At 40.6% G+C, this 18,059-nt stretch overlaps 1 protein-coding gene and 1 long non-coding RNA gene across 4 annotated transcripts in view; one reads left to right on the top strand and one right to left on the bottom strand.

The window, feature by feature from the left end:
• Positions 1-17,897, bottom strand: part of ZFHX4 (zinc finger homeobox 4) — a 150,064-nt gene extending 132,167 nt beyond the window's left edge. For 2 of the 3 annotated variants that reach the window (XM_071421303.1, XM_071421311.1), the window contains exon 1: positions 17,281-17,897. The gene's annotated coding sequence lies outside the window, so the exon portion shown is untranslated. Of the gene's footprint in view, positions 1-14,722; positions 15,127-17,280 lie in introns of those variants that run through there. The other variant, XM_071421309.1, reaches the window with a different exon arrangement.
• Positions 15,238-18,059, top strand: part of LOC139587241 (uncharacterized) — a 31,877-nt gene continuing 29,055 nt past the window's right edge. Inside the window, exon 1 of the long non-coding RNA XR_011678348.1 lies at positions 15,238-15,519. This is a non-coding gene — a long non-coding RNA (uncharacterized lncRNA). The remainder of the gene's footprint in view (positions 15,520-18,059) is intronic.

Genomic DNA, 18,059 nt, shown 5'->3' with positions numbered 1-18,059 from the left:
AAAAGCAAGATCAGCAATCCCAGCTTGACAAAGCTACTGTGCAATATGTTTCTTTTGTTGCTGTTTGGTTTTGTTGTTTTAGGAAAATGTTGTAATCATTATGCAAGATAGGCCTATGTCTTAGGCTACTTCTACAAACATATCTGGCTTCTTTTTTTTTTTTTTTCCAGCTACCCTAGTTTGCATGTATTTGTTCTAACTGAATATTAATAGCTCACATTGGTGTTAGACAAGAACATGAACTGTAATTATCCTTCTAATTCTCGCTTTCATGCCATATTTTTACTACCTGACACAGGTTCTGTAGTGATTACTTCATTAGTGATGAAGAATGGCCTAATCAGGCAAAGTATGGCTAGAAAACTCTTGTTTGCCAATACTAGGAGAAAGCATCAACTTTTTGCCTTTCTTTCTTTATGGAGAAAGGTGCATCTGAATGATAGTGACCCAGTGAACATTAGAGCATTAATCACCACCCTTTGTCTCATCTATGCAAAGTAGGATTAGAGTTAAAATGATGACTGCTTAATCCCTTTGATTTTCTTTTACTAAATAAATATTAATCTACGAATCAATCAGATCCTGTATTATAACACACACAATATACACTATGAAAGGTTATGTAAATTACACTCAATTTTACAAGCATGCCATTAAGGGACAGAGCCCCCATGTTTTCTCTTTTCACTCCCCAAACCTCTGTTAAATTTGGAAGTTCAAGTTAATAATCCCACTAAATATAAAGCTTAGCTATTGAATCCATATTCCTTTTTCCTCCAAACAACTTCACTGCATCAATCATTTTAGGAATTAATAAATCATATTTACTGTGTTTATTCATATGTCAATACTCCCAATCTGTAAAGCTTTCACCATTTAATCTCTTTAACTCTGACTAAAGTTAGTTTACATTAGATGTTGTTTTAAACTCACATGGAACTAAATTAAATAAAAGCAGCTAGAAAATTAATCCTAATTATCTTCATGAAAAATAGTGCTGCCTGGATCCGTCACCTGTTCTCACACACTATGAAAGAGATCATTTGCATTCACAGCTCTTAAGAAAAAATTACAGATATGTAGGTTTTTGCTTCATTAAACTTAGGTCTAATTTAACGAAAATGTAATATTAACATAAGTAAGCATACTAAAAATACTTTAATGATGTAAAAGAGAGCAGCATAATCTTCTAAAGTGTGAATTATCACAAGCTTTGTGATTTTACTGAAGTCTGGATGTGCCCTCTGTCAGCATATTTGCAAGGTAAGAATGGATGGCAAAAGTAACAAATAATGACTAGGGAGTCAGAGCGGCTCTACAGCATTCTCCTAACCACTTTGTTGTCTCAAAACACACTGTGAAATAAACATTACAGTACTTTTTTGCCTGCATGCTAAAAATGCTGCAGTTATCTTTCTAAAAGTTACCACGAGGCAGGTAGTCAAACAAACAGTCCAGGTTTTGGGGAGATACCACAACTCCAGATAAGTTACGAAAGAGTCTTGATGAAAACAAAATATAAAGAATCTTGATTTTTGAGCAGATTTACAAGACCGCAAGACTCTTCTAATTATGCATCTGGAAAAAAAAAAAGGCTGTAGTATTGTAAATCATGTTAAACATTTAAATATTACTCTATTACTAAGTCAGCCTGGTCAGTGAAAATACAGGATGTTTTTTAAACAGTTTAGTTATTAATAAAGCACTTTTTTTCTAGAATATTATCATGGCAAATTTGTTTTGCACTGCCAAGATCAGCTGGGCATTTTGTTTTTATTATGCATAGTCTTTTGTCATTTTTTTGTTCTGCAAGTTAATTTGACTGCTGTGCATAAGTGAAGTGAGCAATTCAGTAATTAACTTTGGTGTTTTAAAATGTATGAACTTTAATTAGATTTCATTATAAACAAACAAATGTCAACCATAATTATAAGCTCCTTGTTTAACCACATATTATCCCTTTTCAAACAAACTTGATGTCAGACAAATTAAAATCAAGCAGCCAGCAATTTTGAGTTGAATTTTACATGATCTGCCAGTAACCTGATTACTTTAACTTCAATATCATTACAGGAAAAGTATTTCAAGAAAAATAATTACAAGAATTCCAACAGGAGACAAGCTTAATTGTATTGATTCAAAAGATGCATGTATATAGGAACCATGCTGAAGGAATAATGTTATCTTAAATCTACAGTTACTATTAAAATTATATTGTCTGGCATGAAAAAGGCAATTTGAGATCAGTGTCTGGAAAAGCAGAGATACAAAACTAACTGAAATAATTATCTTTACACCATTATACTTTAAGCAACAAAATACCAATGAGGAACAACTTGAAGGCATGAAGGTTTGCAGGTTTATTTACTGACTGGTGTATCTATTAGTACCAGGAACAAGTGGAGCTGTCAGGACATAATGAAGGTAAATGATTAGTTAGCACAGAGACTGAGCTCTTCTTCAATGCAATAAGAGTTAATTAAAGTTTACCACCAAACATCAACCAAAGCAGGATGTTGATCAGGTTTCAGCATTAAGTGCAAACAGACAATGGTTGGCAGCAATTAGTGCAGCTATCAAATGACATGCAATTATAATTATACATTTAAAACACCTAAAGGCTTGTGAAAGGGAGGGAAGAATCCCATCAGCTTCTTTGACTACATACAGTCAAAGTGCAGGAAACAGGTATCAGATATATCACTTCAATATTGTAAATCAATAGAATTAAACAAAAAAAAGGTTGTACAAGCACATTATCTGAAAAAGGACAATCCACTGTACATGAAATGGAAGAAATCTGCAGGCGACTCCTAACAAAGATAAGTACTAGTTAGATTAAATAAATTACTTTGCTGCTGCCACTCACACTGACACGCATAAACAGGGAAGTGTTTGGGGTTTAAAGACCGGTGGCTGCAGCTTTATTACACATTTTTATGCCAGACTCAACGTTACCTGGTATCTTTAGTCCCTGTGGTTACATTCACAGCATGAGAAGGCCCAGAAGGACCGCGGGCCCGAAGCCCATGACCACAAGAGCTGGTTTCACATGCTAGCTGCAAGCCTGCTGCGAGGGAGCCAGGCCTTACCAAAGGCAACGGCCTGGCACCTGAGCCACAGCCTAGGGCTCTGCCACACATCGCCTCCTCTCCACCCCCTCCAATCAGTCCTGCCTGCTTCCAAACTTATGCCCAAGTTTTGGGAAAGAGCTAGGAAGTGAGAGATTTCCAGCCCGTACAAATGCCGTGCATCGCTCAGCAGCAACGCCGACGCGCCAGTAACGCAGAGCATGGCGAGGGCCGGCGCTGCCAGCGCCACGCGCTGCCCCCGCTCCGAGGCCTTGCGGAATGGTGGCAGCCACCAGACCAGTGAGACAACCGAGGTGACAACGATTTTCTTCTCAGCCTCCCGTTAAAACCAAAGGAAAGATGATAAACTCGCAGCAGCACCTTTAATAGCAACACCAAACAAAGGGAAAAATGCTCTCAGGCCAGCGCTGACAGCCTGCTGAACGCCCTCAGCGCAGATGTGGGAAGTTAAAACACCCCCAGTTCTGCAGTATCAAACACATGGGGCACACAGCAAAGCAGGTAAATAGCCATTATTTACTGGTGTAGCCCAAGAGACAATTAGCTACACAAATCTAGTATCCAGACAATTCTCAGTAACTGCTTCACACACTGGAGATGGAACAACTCGCTCCCACTCACTCCTCTTGGGCTGGCATAGTGCAGGTAGTGGAATTACCTGGTTAAACACCTACACTGTTGCACATCAGCTGAATAGGTCTGGCAAGAAGGATCCCGACCTCAAAGAAACCAAGATCTCTTCAGCATTTTTATGGACAACACAGTGGGAAAAGCACCGTGCTCTTCCTAGGTATGTAACAGGAAGCAAGACAAAGCTTTCCAGCAGACAAGTAGCAGGTTTCCAAGAAAGCTAAGCTGTGACAAATTAAAACCTGATGATGAGAGGAGCAAAAAGGTTAGACAGTAGGATTCACTGCAGAAGGATACCACTGAAACCATGAAACTCCCAAGAATTAAAAAAAAAGAATGGAACTGGCTGCCAAAATTATCCAGTTATTGTAATAAAGGTGAAAAAAACAAAACCTAAAAACTAAATTGTAAGGGATATTAAAACTTGTTTTTCAGAGGTCTAAAAAATTTGCATTTGCAGTCTTGCCAAGGCAGGCATATACAATAGGTTATCCTACATCTGCCTACTGACATATTCTTCAGAAGCATTTTGCACAGACTAGCCAAAGAGAGAAAAAGGCTGGCCACAACAAAATCCCAGTCTGGCAATCAGTATGTTTTTATATTATGAATTACCCCCTGAGTAAAGAGGTGTCTACAGCAGGGAGACTATCCTTATATTTTATTTGAAATAACATATGCAAAAAGATCATCAGCATCAGTCCGTATTTTAATGTTGCATAAATTTCGACTGTGTCAAATTCAGTAAACCTTCTGTTAAGATTGTAAACACTGTATTTTTTTTAATGCACTTTTTTTTTAATTTTATAAGGAAACCCACATACATATGCAAAATGCATTAGGATGGGTTGTGTCAGTATGTTGGCTACCAGTTGTGACTTTCACTGGAATGTGCACACGTTCACATTGCTAAAATTATTTTAATAAAATGCTTTACTGCTTTTCATAGTTCCTGGGATGAAGCCTAGAGCAGTTCTACAGATTTTTTTTTCTCTAACAAACCTCATTTTCCCAACTAATTCTGTTATGCTAGGGATTTGTGCACAGAGTTGGCTAATCCCAGTATTTCCCTAGAGCTGCATCTAAGCTATGGCCCACTCCCAGCACAAAAGTGTCTCCAAAAGCCCTTTCGCCCCCTTCAGCACTGATACACTCATTGGTCCTGACATTTTCACTTCAGCCATGACAAATGAGCTGATGGCTGTGATCAGATTGCACACGAGGACTGCTTTATCAAAGACGTATCATTAACTCTCATCACTGTCTTCCATTATGACTCTTTTGGTCAAATCTGTTGTGAAAATGCAAGCGAGTTTAAAAACATAACCTAAACATAGCAACAAATAAACTTCATTAAAAAGCAGGAAAGAAAACCAGACTCGGACGGGATCAGAAAGAGTCTAGCGTTAACCAAATGTTTCTCTGGGGATTTAAGTAACTGTACTCAACCTCTGCCCCAGTGCAAACATGGTAGTTGACCGTCTTCGAAAGGCCCCTTCCCCCATTGCAGACTGCGAGCACTACTTTGCCTTTTTTAGAGAAACAAAAATACAGCAGCAGCCATCAAATATGTCTAAAAACAAAGTCAACTTTTTTTTTTCCTTTTTAGTCTCTGAATCACTTCACATTCGGTGTGTCTGCTCTTATCAAAATATGTTTCTCAAATAAATCCCTTAAAGAATATAAAATTTTCATTTGAATCACAGCCACATAATCACACTGTTTTCTGACTCACAATAAAAACACCAACATAAAGCACTGTCTGAAACGGAAATTGCTCAGCTCCCTATGAATACCACAACCTTTCTGTCAAGTTAGAACCTAAGTTCCAGTTACACGGTTCTTGTTACATCTAGAGGGTTTACAAAGTATATATTTGTTGTAACGTATTCTAGCAATTCATCTGAGAATACACATCTAGCAGAGTCAACTGTAACACAACAGATCTTGGGAAGGAAGGTCATGCTTTGAGATAAAGTGCTATTCACTTTTGGACCATGCAAGAAGCTCTTTATTCCTGTTCTTATTGGCATCAGTTCCCCCTTACCAGAGCAACAACAAAGCCAAGTGCTCGTGTGAGGTTTATGAATAAATCAGAGGTGAGCCACTTTAAGTGCTGCCCATGATTTCCTTGTTGACAGTGAGCACTTAAACAGGCTTCTATGACCAGCAACTCCTGGCAAACCTTAATGGCTCCTAATCTGTACCCTGCTTCATTTCAGGAAAGAAATGACCTACCCCAATTTTTCTCAAGTCTTCACCTTTTGGGCAACTACTGTCCTGCCTTTTTAAGAAATTCACATTTGGGGACTGTCCTGTTTCAGTGCCAAGTTTTCACATAACACACAACATAAAAATCACCATTTTCTTCCTTGAAAACAAATGACAGCTAATAAAATATTATTATGCTGTGCAGCCTAAGTAATTCCCAGACAAACCATTACACAATTCAGTGTTTGTTTAAATTGCGTAGATTTTTAAATGAACCTAAAAGATATGCAGTATATTTGCCTCCAATTATTAAAATCATGTAAAAAATATGCTGAGAGCAGATTCAACCCTTCTGTACAGCTACAGCTGAAATCAGGAATATTTATAAATCATTACCACAGAACGTGTTTTAAGAATTCAAACAGCCTCAAAATCTATTTTTAAATAATAATAACATCGAAAATCAAACTAATTTCAACAGTAAACTCTGTGCTGGGTCAGACAAATCTGGTCCAGGAACATTAGAATCCAGCTGTGGCACGACACTAGGTGCTCCAGTATGTACGTCTTTGATGCACAAAACCACTCAGAGAGCTATGCTGTTCAACATTAAAGCTGTATCCTTCATGGAGAATAGATTTCAACATGGAATGAAATTCTTCATTTTTAAGTACTCTCTCTCCCTCACAACGCCTCTTCTTCCCCCAGCCCCCCCTTTTTGACATGTCACCATCTCCAGATGGCTGAATTGACTCTGTAGTAGCTGAGTTATTGTCAGGCTCCCAGTTTCTGCTATATTTAAATACTAACATTTTTTTGCTCTGCTGTCTCCTGTTGCCTTTCCACCCACTCGGGAAAAAGCTGTGATTTCAGTGAGCGCTCCCCCCGGGCCGGGGGGCGGCTGCCTGGCAGCCTGACCTGCCGCTGCTGGAATTGCGGCGGGTGCCTCAGCAGATGACGCTCTTCTTTGCGAGGGCCTGATCCAAACCTGGAGAAATCGATCAGGCAGCGCTGGACTTCGGAACAGGCCCTCAGTCAAAACTGGAAACTGCAAAAATGCTGCGGAAAGCACCCGTCAAGTGAGAGAGAAATCCACAGGCCAGACCAGTTAGGACTCAAAACTCCAGTGATGCCTTTCACTGGAACCGAAATGTCTGTCCCAGTGCACTGCAGACGACTCAGTGAGAAATCATATTTTTCTTCCCTACAGAAACCAGTTGCTGCCGCTGGAAAAATTCCCAAAGCACATTGCTTTGTTTTAGCAGAGTGGCTCATGGTTTTGTGTGCATGGGGTGGCACTTCCCACCCCAGAGATAACTGCACTCCAATAGCAAAAAAAAAATATTTTTTTGTAAACAGTTGTGAAAATTCAAAGGAACTGAGAGATTGAGGGATGACATATGCCATAGAACTAAATAATTCATTTTAGAAATGTTACATTTTCTTTAATTTAAACTCTTGGTGCTGTAAACAAAATCAATAACCTTATTTCAATTTAAAAAAAAACAACAACAAAACAGAAAAGGACCTGAGTAAAATCCGCAGGAATAAATTCTCTTTTTAAGGAGGTACTTTTCACTCAGAACCTTATTTTCTGGAGTGGGGAAGTCATGGGAAGTGTTAGGTGGTAAACAAGGAGAATCTTGATTAAAGGTGGACAGCCATAGTTTCTCAAACAGGCAAACCACCTGCATTTGAAAACATCATGTAACACCTGGCAAATCCAAGGATATTTCTTTCCCCTCTCTTGCTATAAAAGCTCTGGTTCTCTGAATACCAAAAATCAAAGGACCATCCCGAACAGATAGATAGAAGCAATGTTTCTGCCATGAAAAAGAGATTATTCTTATCTGTTACACTACCATCTTCTGGGACAAGTGTGGAAACAACTGGGATTATTCCAGGTTTCCATCAGTGCCCCCAACACTGGAGCACTACCAGTGACAGGTGCCTTGTCATCTCAGATTAGGTGAATTTATAAGGCAGCCTCAGTGTCAAAACAGGGAGGAGCAAGCCTTCAGCAGCAGCCTCTCACAGACCCTCAGCTCCGCTGTTAACTGGTAAAAGGAAGAGAACTGACCCCCCCTCAACCTCTCTGGAAAACCTCTTACTTACAAACCTTCCGGTACCTTCCTTAAAAATGAAATGGGAGCAAAAAAAGAGGAGACAAAACTTTTCAAATTTAATTTTATGGAATTATTGTCAAGTGGTAACTACAGGCAAGATTCTTTTTCCGCTAATATCAAAACTGTCTGTCTTGCCAGTTTTACACCCATATTATTCCTCTAATTTCGGGCAATAATTGTTGATATAGTTTACGGTGAATGGGAAGAATATTGTTCCTTTGGTTATTTGTGTCATAGGCACACACCAAGACAGGCCTTTTGTATGTATTTCTTTGTTGCAGAAATAGAATATTTGTCTATTTGAATGCAGTTTTAAATGTATATCCAGTGTGCACGTCGCTTGTTCTGCAGACACTGCTGCAGCCTGTATGGTAAATGTTTGTTTTCAGAGTCACCATGGTCTTTCATGTACATACAGCCTTTAGTTTGTGAACTATTGACCTGAAGGACCATAACACCTTCTTAGGAGCTGGGATAACTGATCAGATCACTGTGAGTATTAAAAGTCTGCTATATTTATCTGTAAAGAGATGCCAGTTTATGTGTGTCTTTAAGTTTTTTCTCAAAAATAAAAAAAAAGCAAATTGAACATAATTCAGACAAATTACAATCTAAATATATATATCTCCACTTTCTTTTTTTTAATTGAAAGCCAATCCTGAGTAATGTGGACATAAAACAGAGTGTCTTGATATAGGAAACTTTTATTTTGACCTTATAACTTAGTTAAACCATTCCTCAGAATATTTTTTTTAAGCTGAGAACGTAATTCCTCAACAAGTCTGCCATACTTCAGGCTGGCACAAACTTTTCTGGTTAGTTTAGAACACAGCAAAAATTGCAATAATAATGAAAATAGTGGTATAAAACTGCTATAGAGTGACTATTAAAAAGGAAAGAGAGTGGCATGTCTTATAGACTGAACTTCCTGCTTTTATTTATGCAAAACAAGTTTATCTCTACAGGTCTGCAAAATCCTGCTATCAATACGTGTGTTTATTACCCCTTTCAAAAACAACAACAAATCTCAACAACTACCAAACAAAACCTACTGGGTTTGTTATACCTATTCGGTAAAAGCAGCTCATACATGTCTTTCTTAGTTTCTCCTATCTGTGCATCTGTTCACATAAGCATATTTTGTGTTACATCTTATTCTTTAAAATCTTGAATCTCAGAATCTTGGTGTGCTGGGATTCTGCCCATTCAGAAAGAATGCAGACATCACATAAGTTATTATTAACCCATGTGTTACCCAGTTCTACAGTGGCTGGAACTTTGCCAGAGACAACACATGGTGCTTGGTTAACAATATTTTAAAATACAAATTAATTTATTTTTTTAATTAACACATTTTTCTTATAGAAATACACTAATGAGATCTTCCCAGAATGAAAGGCATACCCCAAGCATATTCCTTTCAAAGAACTTTTAAGGAATTTCATAAAGCAAGCAGCAAAACATTCTAAAACCTCCAGAAGGTCTTTATCTTTAAAAAAGAGATTTTTTTGTGACTATTCTTCCCAAGCACTGTCTGCATTTACAGTTTTGGTTCATTTATTCGTAAGCAATCCTAATTTCTTAGAGGCATCTCCAATGTTTAAATATTATCAGATCAAGCCCAATACTGAACTAGCAAGCATTTACAAATAAATGTTCTGCAAACTGGAAAAAAATCCCCAAAACAAGTTAATATTTAGTCTGTCTACCGAGAGTTTTCCACAGTAGCTCTAAATCAGTACTTATGTTGACCTGATAAAAAAGAGAGCCTACTTAATATGCACACATACAAATAATTATTCACACTGCATTTGATTTACATACATACAAAAGAACCACTTCCCACTTTCAAAAGTGGCTCAACACTTATGGTATTTTAACTGCCCTAATTACTGTTGAGAGAACATAATTAGAAGCACTGATCACATTGTCAACAGCTAACCAGTTGCAGCCCTGGCTGGGGGCCTGATCCTGTGCTGGCTGGAGGCGGAGGGGGCCAGCACTGATTGCAGGAGGAGGCCAGGGCCCTTCTGGCCACCTGAATCTACAGGAATCCAAATGTTTTAACCAACCTGAGTATGCTGACACAGTCACACTGAACACCGCGCTCCTTACGTGCATGTATCAATTGCTATTTCGGTAAGCTTTCTCTGTTTTCAAAGGCGAGCAAAGAGAGTAATTTTTTCCCCAGCAAGGCTCCTATACCACTTAAACACTTAGCACTGAGTCAGAATTCATAACTTTTTCCAAAGGAGAAACAGTTTAATAATTAAAACAGATATTGACTAAACCCTGCTTCCTTGAATGCCGAACTTTTATTAGATTATTATGTGTTGATGCATAATTTCCATTGGCAACTTTTAAAGCAGCTCCTTCCCTCCCTGCTGGCCCCTGTCCTCCCTCTTTCTTTCCCCCAAGCAAAGTGCTGGGAATCCTTGATACCCAATAGTCAATATTTGGTTTGCCTGTCATGTTCCTGCAGCTCCCCTCCATACAAACCTGTGTTTCTTATCCTTTCGCTGCAGTACTCTCGTACGTGTTACTTCTCATGATGATGTAAATTCAGGGCATCTTAGCAATTTGCTAAAATCTGAGCTTCTGCTTGTTTTCTCAAGTCTTGGACAAACATAACTTTGGGGAGAGCTGAACATAGGCATAAAGAAAGAGGAGCCTGCATTTTCATCTTCCTTTCATCTCAGTCATTCAGTCAACCATTCAGTGCCCTATTCAACAGAGCTTTTCATTATGCAAAAAAATGCTAATCCTTTTCCGATGCTTTCACACTTGTATAAACCCCCATTCCTTCGACTGAAAAGCAATTATATCAGTTTACCTTTCTGTCAAAAACAGGATTAATATTCCAATACCAGAATCTCCTTTATTTTCCTATCTTTTGCTTTAGGAAACTAGAGATTATTAGTGGCGGTATTCCTTAGAGCAAGAATACATTATTTTAAATATGATTATTTTAGCCAAAGCATGAGGGGGGAGGGGGAGGGAGAGAAAAAAACTTCAGTTGCTGCGGAAACTCTTTTCAGTGACAGAACTGACCTTCCCTTTGCAGAGGCCTGAATAGAACGAGCCTCACTCTGGTCTATTAATCAGAAACAAATTATGAAAGAATGTGGCTGGACTGGTTGACACTATCCTGTCTTGGGAGACTCAGTAACAGCCTAGTAACAATGTCCTCTTCATGGGTAATGAACAGCCATGACAAATGGGGCAGAGAAACTATTTATTTGCATATGCAAATTCTCACACAAGGGAAACATGTACAAACAAGTGTCATTGTAAGGTGGATTAGGCAAACAACGCTTTCTTTTTAGGACACTCTGCAGCCCAGAACATTAGTCAGCACAATTAAACCAGTCTCCATGGAGACTAATGAAATTTCACCATGGTATGAGTTAAATTAGATAGCTAGTTATGTGTTTTCACAATCCAACTTGAAATCCATTATTGTTTCAGAACAATACAGCAATTGTGCCTGGCTGATCTTTGCCAACTCAACAAGCTCCTAAGTTGACAATTTGCATATGTTAATATAATTAAGCACTAATTACATGAAACTTGTACATATTCACATGCACTTTCCCTGGGCGCTTCTCAGTTTGAACCTTGGCCAAGTCTTTAACCCTTTGAATGAATTTGGAGTAGCAAAGCTCTGCCTTCTGGGTACAGCCCCAAGGCAGATGCAGAAAAGCTCTTCATTTATAAACACAAAGCTTAACCTGGCTTCTCATATTTCTATCAACAGGCTAGAAAACATTTTTGTGTGTGGTGGGGTAGGAGAAAGGCCAAGAGTTGGAGGGAGCTGGATTGGAAGTACTTTAGAGACCCAGCTCTGGTGACCTTTTTGCATATGAAAACACAAATATTTACCCAGCTAACAGGTCACAAACACATGTATTGCCATTGTCACAGGTCTTCAAGACTCGAATTGTCAAAAACTAGACTAGGTTTTATGTCAGTGCTCTCAGATCCGCAGAAATGGGAACGAGAAAAGGAAAAAAGAGCAAGCAGTAACTAATGAGCTTTACATAAATATATGCAGAGGCAATTAAGCAGTGTTAATTACTATGACAGCAGTTAATTGAATATAATTAGATATTTTAAGCTACTGACTAAGGCATAGTTAAGATTAATTTTATTGAGATTAATTGTAAATAAGAATAGATTAACTGTGTTTTGACAGGCATAAAAAGTAGATCTGCAAATTAACTAGGAGAGCAGAAACTAGCACAAAAATCATATATTATCTTAATGTCACACCTCAGAATCATCTGCTCAATAAACATGACTTTTCAAACCCAAACAGACAGGAATCTTGAAGAAAAACAAACAGCTTGCAGAGATTAAAGAGCCTTTTGTCCTTTTTCATGTGCATTTCTTTTAGCAGACTAAATTAAGCGAGTCTGGTGTACGTTTTTAGGAAGGAACATTTCACACTGAATGGAAAAAATGTTCTATCACATATGAAATTCATGCAGCTGTGCGGAACCTAGTCCAGATGGTCTAAGACTATAAAACAACACTAAATGATAGACAGTAGGGCCTTCCCAAGATTATGTGATAAAGTCACAACCTCATATTTTGACTTAAATTTTCTGTCATGTATTGTTTCCTTCCAGATCAGATAGCTCCATTTTAATTTTTAACTAATCCTGAATATTCAATGGAAACTCTCAATAAACATTACTGATATGCACATGAGCATAAATCGTAAAATATTTGCAAAATGCCCCTTAGCTTCATAAAAACAATGCTGAATTCGAAGCCTCCTGGTTCTCCCACAATACTAAACTGCTCACACCACTTAGCTTAAAGAGGTAAAACTGCCTGGGTTTAAATATGCTTCAAAAACACACCAAAACACATTCTACCAGCAGATTAATTCATGCATGCTGCTTAAGAAAATTAACAACAAGGCTGAAGAATGCTGAACAAATCACTAATAAGAAAGGAGCTTCAATTGATTTTGAAATAAATCAATAGGTGATTAACACAATATTTTTAAAGCAGTAGAATGTATATATATTATATAAGCATATATATTATATTTTCAATACCTTTTTAGCTCTTAATCGAACAAGGGCTTTACAACAGTGAGCATGTCCCTATATTGACTATCAACTTCTTTGGAATGCCTTTAGTCTTTTACAACGAAAATCCAAAAAATGGTCTGTGAAACAAGGCTACGACAAGCCATTCTGCAGTGAAAGATTTTAAATCATCCAGCCTCTTCTAATAGACTTGAGACTTATTGAGGTAGAAACCATAAAAAATGAAGAAGGGAAATTTAATCCCTGAAATATTGATTTGCACATTAATATCATATAGGCAGAGGGCAATTTGGCTTCATGGAAATGACACATTGTCGACCCTTGGTGAAGTCAGAGCCAATCTAACTGCTGAACATGTCTGAATCTCAAGAGTTATTAAGGGCTTCCCTTCTTGCCTTTATGACTTTTCTTCAGCCTACCAATGCAATCTTAAATGTATTATCTTTAAGAAATAATTGTAAAACCTCAGGGGTTTTCCAGTTAATGGAAGGGAGGCTAAACCACATCAGATTCTGAAATGCAACATTAAACCCTTGCAATCAACAAAACCACCTCAATTCTCATCCATCCAGTGCAGGATCTAATATTGTTATTAGAGATAATCAAATTTCATTGTGTAAATTTAGGCTCATGGTCAGAATGGAAGCAGTAAATTCTGCAATATTAAACAGTGATTTTTCTCAGCCTCCCTTATATGTTCTTTGATGGTGCACTATCTTCACAAATAAACCTAAACTATTCAAAAATCAAGGTACACATCTGTCGCCCTGTTTTGAAAGATGCACACAATGTCGTTTGCCATCTCCACAGCCTTCCTTTAGTTTTAACTTGATCTAGCGGATAAGTTCCATTTTAGAGAATAATAAAGCAGTACCACTGCATAAACCAAACAGCAGGTACTATTACTGTGACTTACACAGATGGTTTACCTGACCTTTCTTTGTTCCTTGGGTAGGTTTCACTTTTGCAGATTTACGACTTTTCCTTCTATATTTCATTGACCCTCTATGTTCATTATCATAAAAATGAAAACTATTGAATACATGTTTATGTTGGCAAAGTCCAAAAAGCCCACGACTAAAGGATAAAGAAATGCTACAATGCACTGTGTGGATCTCTAGATCGTACACTATAAATATTCAAGCACAGATAACACGAATAACTGAATAATCCTGGTGAGCCTCAGCTCTGGAGCCAGGTGCAAGAGGTTAAAACAGCTGGCTAGCCATCTTTTATTTTGTGTGCCTTCCTACCGGCTGAAACTGCAAACCCTGAAAACTAGCAGATATTCCCTCAAGGTTGATAGTCTGATTTTTTTCATTTCAACCAGTTTAGTAGGATCCCCTGGTAGAGAAAAGACAGAAACTCCTTAAATACAGGCAGTTGAATAGGAAGTGGAGCAATGATGATTAAGGCTCTTCCCCCCCACACACCCCCCAACCTTCAACCCCCCGTTTATTTCCACGATCTTCTTTGTGCACCTTCCCATCCAAACGTTTGTATTCCTTATTTCAAAAAAAAGCACTCCGGATCGTTCTGTCAGTTTTGCCAGTAAATATAAAGTAAAACAAGTGTTGATGGCACTGAGAGTGTTACATACCCAGGCTGTGTTTTTGCATTGCTCTCAATGGAAGCGATCGATGCCCATGTCACAGTCGCGTCCCAATCGCAGCCAAGTCTCTGCCTCAATCTAACCAACAACAGGCAGGGCTGCAAAGGCTTCTCACTACCTCTTCCATCCATCCACCACCAAACTAAAAATATAATGCTACATATGATCTTTTTAAACACTCCATCACCGCTCCTAAGGATCGAGCCACTGCAAATCCAGGGGAAACACGATTGAAAAAAAAAAAAATACACCATCAAAAAAAAAACACCCTCACAGCAGCCACCCCAAAAGCACCCGAGCCCTCTCTTTCCACTCTCACTCTCCTCCTGCACACTACATAATCCTTGATAAAACCAAAGCAAGGCTAATAAAAAGAAAATTATTAAAAAAAAAAAAAGAGGAGGACGGAATGGAGCCGAGGAAATGCAACTGTCAGAAAACGGGATGGTCAGACTTCCTGAGTGAACCTGCCTGTGTCTGGCTTAATGTAAATCTCCACCATCTTCAGCCTGGCAAGTTGTCTTTTGGTTGGGCTTTTTTTTTTTTTTTTTTTTTTTTTTTTTTTTTTTTTTTGGTGGGGAGGGGGGTGTTATGTTTGCGATCTCTGCCTTGGTACCTAAGGAGGAAGAGGAGGAGGAGGAGGGTGTGTTACTGAATGGTGGCTAAAGCCTCCTCGGGACGGCGCTGAGGTGAAACAGGCTGAACCCGACTGATGTGGCTCCTCTCTCGGTTGGACCCAGTGCCCTAAGCAGCCGATGAGAGACCCCCGGCCGCTCGGCTCGCAGGTAACAAAAGAAATACCAACCCGTGTGTTTTCTGCTGCCGCTGCTGGGGAGGCTGTGGGGGTGGGGGGGGAAGAAGATGCAGCAGGGGAGGAGTGGAGGGGAACCGCCGTAAGTTGGCATCGGATGGGGGGAAAGTTTATTAGCAATTTTGTAGGAAATTTCAAGTCAGGAAAGACGGGGAAGCAGGGACGCGTCTGCCATTAGCCGCCGTGATGGGAAGGGATGCACTTGATTCTGGCACGAGCAGTTAGAGCTGGAACCAAACTGCGGCTCGCTGTTTTTTTTTTTTTCTCTTTTTCTTTTTTTTTTTTTTTGACTGTTGGCTGTCTTTTTTATTTTTTTCATACACCTTAGCCCCCTGTTCAAAAAAAAAAAAAAAAAAAAAGGGCGCCTGTCCCGCAAAACAACCACCACTCCCTTTCAAAAAAATGTCAGAAAGGCTTCGCTGAAAGCAGTCCCCGACCCTGCCCGCGAGAGCCTTTCCTACCGAGCGGCTCGGCGCGGCACGGAGCGGCACGGCGCGGCACGGCACGGCGGAGATGCCGCGGGCTCCGCCGGCGCCCGGCCGGCAGCCGCCCGCAGGCAGCGGCAGCCGCGCATCCCCACATCCCCGCCAGCGGGGCCGCTCCGCGCCGAGCAGAGCCGAGCCCAGCCCAGTCCAGCCGAGCCGAACCGAGCCGGGCCGGGCCGGGCCGGGCCGGGCCGCCTCCCCGCGCCGCGCGGCGAAACTGACAGAGCCGCAGAGCGCGCTCCTAACGGGCTCCTCTTCCAACGCTGCCAGAGCCGGCAGCCAGCAGCGCGATCGCCCTGCGCGCACACACACACACACACACACACACACACACACAGACACAGACACACGCCCGCACGGCCACCCTGCCTCTGCTCCTGAGAAACCTACCTGCAAAAGAAAGGGGGGCAGAAGGAGGGGGGGGGGAGAGGGGAAAAAGCACCCCACAACCTTCTCCTGTACACACGCACGCAGTCAGGGTCCCCATTGCCCTGCTGGCATCCCCCCCCTCGCCCGAAAGCGAAAGTTTGAGAGGCCGAGGGGGGTGGAGATGAGGAGGAGAGACAAGGAGGGTGGGAGAGCAGAATGTGCCTTCAAAAGGCACCTCAAAGTTTTGGGGGGATCGAGCTGCGAAAGAAGAGTGCGAGCTCTAAAGGGGCTGGCGAGGGATGACTTCTGACAGCCGTAACGTCGTTCCTAATCTGACAGTATTCCCCCCCTCCCCGAGCTCCCTAGAAAAAAAGAGCGAAATAAAAAGTGGGGGGCATCCCCCGAACCTCTTCTGCAAAGCGAACAGGGTCTTCCACTTAATCTGAAAGTTACAGTCCGAAAGAGGAAAAAAAAAAAAAAAAAAGAAAAGAAAAGAAACCCACAGCCCCAAACCAAAACAAAAAAAATACACAAACAAAACGTAACCCCCGGAATAAAAGAGAAAGGCAGTAAGAGAAAGAAAGAAGGGAGAGAGAAAAAGCAGCCCCTCCTTCCGAAATGAGAGCAAATACTGTACCTAAAAGTGGGGAAACAGGCAGAAAAAGGGGGGAGAGAGAGAGGGGAGAGGTACATGGGATCTGGGGATGTGAGTGTGTGTGTGTGTATGTGAGAGAGAGAGAAAGAGGCACAGAGAGAGGGGGAGAGAGAGAGAGAGCGAGAGCGAAATATCAAAGATTGTGCAAGATCAGCCTGGAAAGATAATCGATACTCGACCTAAATTTAACACAAACTACTCAATAAAAGTTAAAGAAAAAACTTACTTTCCATTTCCCCTCGCAGTTCCTACTGGATCTTCGCCTCTCTTTTTTGTTTTGCTTTATTTACTTAACAGCTGATCACATCCAAGTAAACGAGAGAAGGTTCATTAAAAAAATAATAAAAAAAAATAATCCTCCAACTTTATTGGGTGAAAATAAAAATGATTGAGCAAGAAGTGGGGGGCATGGAGCGGTCCTTTGGGGTCCGGGAGTTGTTAAAGCATGTGCCGACCGCGGTCTCGCTGTTTGGTTGTGAAGGGGTTGGGAAAAGGAGGAAAGGAAATGAAAATCCGATATGTCTTTATTCTGCTAATTATTATCGTTTTAGCCCTGTTTAAAAAAATGGCTGATTAAGTTGAGTGCGCATGTCTTTGTGTGTCTATTCCCGATATGCACTCTGGGAATGAGAGAGAGAGAGAGAGAGAGAGAGAGAGAGGGAGAGAGAGGGGAGAGAGAGAGAGAGAGGAGAGAGAGTAAAGAGAGCGAGGGAGAGGGAGAGCGAGGGAGAGGGAGAGGAGAGGGAAGAGGAGAGGGAGAGGTGTAATTAGTGAGGTGATCAACATTCTCCGGGCTGCAAATGACGCGCAGCCCCGGAGCCAGAGGAGCCGGAGCTGCCGCGGCTGCCGGGGGCTCGCCGGGGCTGCGGGAGCCACAGAGCCAGCCCAGAGAAGAAGGGGCAGCAGAAGGGAGCTCATGGATACAAACACAAGTCTGCAAACTTCATTAGTAACACAGACACACACGCACAGGCACACAAAGTAGATGGCTAGGGAAAATTAAAA

Source organism: Agelaius tricolor, unplaced genomic scaffold (assembly GCF_023055355.1).
Source record: "Agelaius tricolor isolate 1412-34295 unplaced genomic scaffold, bAgeTri1.0.p SCAF_2, whole genome shotgun sequence".
Taxonomy (NCBI): Eukaryota; Metazoa; Chordata; class Aves; order Passeriformes; family Icteridae; genus Agelaius; species Agelaius tricolor.
The sequence above is the reverse complement of the archived record's forward strand: the minus strand, read 5'-3'. Positions and strand labels throughout refer to the sequence as shown.